This window comes from Piliocolobus tephrosceles, chromosome 6 (assembly GCF_002776525.5).
Source record: "Piliocolobus tephrosceles isolate RC106 chromosome 6, ASM277652v3, whole genome shotgun sequence".
In the NCBI taxonomy this organism is placed as follows: Eukaryota; Metazoa; Chordata; class Mammalia; order Primates; family Cercopithecidae; genus Piliocolobus; species Piliocolobus tephrosceles.
Window position 1 is genome coordinate 15,319,604 of NC_045439.1, and position 4,094 is coordinate 15,323,697.

General features: G+C 47.3%; 1 protein-coding gene across 6 annotated transcripts in view; it reads right to left on the minus strand.

Moving 5' to 3' along the window:
• The window catches only part of DGLUCY (D-glutamate cyclase), a 162,711-nt gene that overhangs the window by 87,888 nt on the left and 70,729 nt on the right, over positions 1–4,094 (minus strand). The window lies entirely within an intron of this gene.

Genomic DNA, 4,094 nt, shown 5'->3' on the forward strand with positions numbered 1-4,094 from the left:
TCCTGACCCCGTGATCCGCCCGTCTCGGCCTCCCAAAGTGCTGGGATTACAGGCTTGAGCCACCGCGCCCGGCCAGAAAGGATCATTCTTTTAAGGCATCAGAGGGAATATAGTCCCCCTAATACGCTGATGTAGAATTCCTACCCCCCAGAGCTGTGAGATAAGAGATGTCTGTTGTTTTTAGCCACCAAGTAAGTTGGGATTCGTTGTGGCAGCCCTAAGAAACAATTACCTGCCCAGCAAATTGGAAAAGTGTCCCCTACTACCCAGTGGGGCTGTCTGATAGTGAACAGAGTCATTATCTCAGACCTAGGTGACAATCAAAATAGCCCGTCTTCCTTAGCACAATGTTAGGGTTGCAGATGGTCACATGACCCCAGCTAGCCAACCAGAGTTATCCTTTTGTTTTTGTTGTTTGTTTTGTTTTTTTGAGACTGCATCTCGCTCTGTCACCCAGGCCAAAGTGCAGTGGCAAGATCTTGGCTCACTGCAGCCTCTACCTCCTGGATTCAAGCAATTCTCCTGACTCAGCCTCCTGAGTAGCCCAGGCTCAGCTAACTTTTGTATTTTTAGTAGAGACAGAATTTCGCCATGTTGGCCAGGCTGATCTCGAACTCTTGACCTCAGGTGATCCTCCTGCCTTGGTCTCCCAAAGTGCTGGTATTACAGGCGTGAACCACCGTGCCCAGCCTTACCCTTTGAATTTGTATAGATGTCGGGAAAGAAGTATTTCTTACCTCTGAAATTGCTAGACACAGGTACAATGTGAGCATAGGTTGCCAGTGGTCATTTGTCACCCCACAGAGAGAGCTGGCTTGAGAAGGAAGCCAACAGAGAAGAAAGCAGAGAGCCAAGAGTAAAAAGAGGCAGGGCTTGATGCTGTCATCCCTGGCCCTACAAGCAACACTATCTAAACACAGATCTATCTCTGGACAAACTACCTTACCTAAACACAGCTCTATCTCTGGACAAACAACTGTACCTAAATACAGATCTATCTCTGGGCTTTTCTGCCAGTCACTTCCCCTTTTCTGATCAAATCAATTTGAGACAGGATCGCAGCCATTTCAGAGGGCAAATTCTGCAGCCAGTATGTGTTTGACAGGCTTGTTCCCCAGTGCCATAAAGAAATAGTACTTGAACATAAATTTAATTTCCTCAGCAAGGCCATTTTTATACTTTCTGCAGAAAGGGTACACTCGCCAGCAGTTTTGCCCCTTCAGTATATCGAACAAAGGAGACAGGGTCATTTATAACCTGATGCGTCCCCCCTACTGCTGTGTCCAGTTTTCATTGGCTAGACCTCACATTCTGTATTTGTCCCGACCGGCTGGCAACTTAGAACCTTTTAAAAGAGGCAAAGGCAGAGGAGAACAAAGGAAGGAGGAAGTAACTTGCAGAATGTTGAGAAAGGTAAAAACACCTTCAAATAAGGAAGAGGAACAGGCTATGACCTAACGCTTGCTTGGACCAGTATAAGCATGCTAGGGCAAATATTTAGGCTAAATTGTGGGAGCTAAGAACATTAAAGTACCTTGATTTCTTTATTACAGATAGCAGATATTTAAGAATGTTAGCATAGGTCTTTGAATAAATTTTGCTTCTAAGAGAAGTTACTATTTATTCCCAATTAGATGGGAAGCAAAGTCTTTGAAGAGGAACCTCTACTTTTTACATATGTCTCAAGTACAGCAGGTAAAAATCTCATCAGAACAAACAACCAAGGCTTCCATAAAACAGGCTGATTTGCTTCTGATTAACCACAGAATCAGAGTGAGTTACAACCAACCTGTGTAACAGGACACTTTCCTTGGCCCGGGCAACATGGCCTTCCACCAGCACTTTCTTCAGGCCTCAGAGAACTCGTGGTTGAAAAAAGCCATGCCATTCACAGAAAGCCTAATCTGCCATGAATTAACAAGCAGCTATGCCCACAGCGGACCCATTTCCTACCTCCAGCCTGAAGTCCTGCTGAACTGTCAACCCCACAAACCAAATGCACTAATGCAGTAAATGTGGAAACGCCAGAGAGAAGAGGAGGCCTCAGGACGAGGGAGGTTGGTGCTTCCATTTGCTCAGCTCCTTGACAGCAAATGAGTGAGGAGCAGCTGCTTCACTTCCAGTTGGCTGGGTTTGCTGCTTTTAAAAGTCTGACTACTGGCCGGGCGCGGTGGCTCACGCCTGTAATCCCAGCACTTTGGGAGGCCGAGGTGGGTGGATCACGAGGTCAGGAGACCGAGACCATCCTGGCCAACATGATGAAACCCGTCTCTACTAAAAATAACAAAAATTAGCCGGGCATGATGGCGTGTGCCTATAGTCCCAGCTACTCAGGAGGCTGAGGTAGGAAAATTGCTTGAACCCAGGAAGCAGAGGTTACAGTGAGCCAAGATTGTGCGACTGCACTCCAGCCTGGGTGACAGAGACTCCATCTCAAAAGAAAAAAAAAAAGGAAAGAAAAAAGTCTGACTATTAAAGCCAAATGATGCTCCTTTAAAAAATTGAAAAAACAGGCTGGGTGCAGTGGCTTATGCATGTAATCCCAGCACTTTAGCAGGCCAAGGCAGGCGAACAGTTTAAGCCCAGAAGTTCAAGACTAGCCTAGCAACATGGCGAAACCCTGTCTCTACAAAAAATCAGCTGGCTGTGGCGGTGCACACCTGTAGTCCCAGCTACCCGGGAGGCTGAGGTCAGAGGATCATCTAAACCCGAGGGGTTAAGGCTGCAGTGAGCCATGACTGTGTCACTGCACTCCAGCCTGAGGGACAAAGTGAGACCCTGTCTTGAAAAAAATAATCCAAAACAACCTGAAGTACTGTTACAATGGACTTAAACTTGATGCATTAGGCTCCGTGAGTGAGGGAGTTTAATGTTTCTGAAAGCATACAGTTCATTCTTTCATTCTTTTTTTTTTTTGAGACGGAGTCTTGCTCTGCCGCCCAGGCTGGAGTGCAGTGGCGCGACCTCGGCTCACTGCAAGCTCCGCCTTCTGGGTTCACACCATTCTCCTGCCTCAGCCTCCCGAGTAGCTGGGACTACAGGCGACCGCCACCACGCCTGGCTAATTTTTTGTATTTTTTAGTAGAGATGGGGTTTCACCATGTTAGTCAGGATGGTCTCGATCTCCTGACCTCGTGATCCACCCGCCTAGGCCTCCCAAAGTGCTGGGATTACAGGCGTGAGCCACCGCGCCGGGCCTCATTCTTTTTTTTTTTTTAAACTGTCTCTACCTCATTTCTCCCAAACTACCGTCAATATGACAGTTTTCCCAAACAAGGCTGCCCCATTTCTAAATATTCACAAGTCCATTTGCCAGGGTCTGCCAGGGCAGTGTTTATTGCTTCAAGATGTGCGCTAATATCAAGTGGCTTTGCAGCATGGGAATATGCTTGGTTGGGCCCCTCCGTTAACTGTCAAACTGATACCTTGGAATCCTGCTCTTACAAATGTTCTGTTGTGTGTTTGTTACTTGATATTTTTAGAAACACCCAAGTTAGCCCTATAAAAACGGATTGATTTCTCTGTGATGATCCAGGTACTCATGATGCTTCAAGTCTGGTGGCCGTCACTAGTAACTAAGGTGGTGTGGGCCGAACAGAGTTCTCCCCAAGCACGACTCTTGATTGTGGAGCAACTCTTGATTGTCTCTGTGGCTCAGGTGCCTGTCACCTGCTAAGCCCAAGTCCTCCAAAGACAGGGACTGTGTCTTATCTGTCTTTATAGCCCACAAACCCAGAGTAGTCCCGGGTACATAGTGAGTGCCTCCTTGTTGAATGAAATGCAGCCTTAAGAAAAGAAAGAACTAACCAAGAGTGGTGACTCACGCCTGTAATCCCAGCATTTTGGGAGGCCAAGGCGGGCGGATCACAAGGTCAAGAGTTCGAGACCAGCCTGGCCAATATAGTGAAACTTTGTCTCTACTAAAAATACAAAAATTGGCCGGGCGCGGTGGCTCAAGCCTGTAATCCCAGCACTTTGGGAGGCCGAGGCGGGTGGATCACGAGGTCAGGAGATCGATATCATCCTGGCTAACACGGTGAAACCCCGTCTCTACTAAAAAAATACAGCGCGGTGGCTCAAGCCTGTAATCCCAG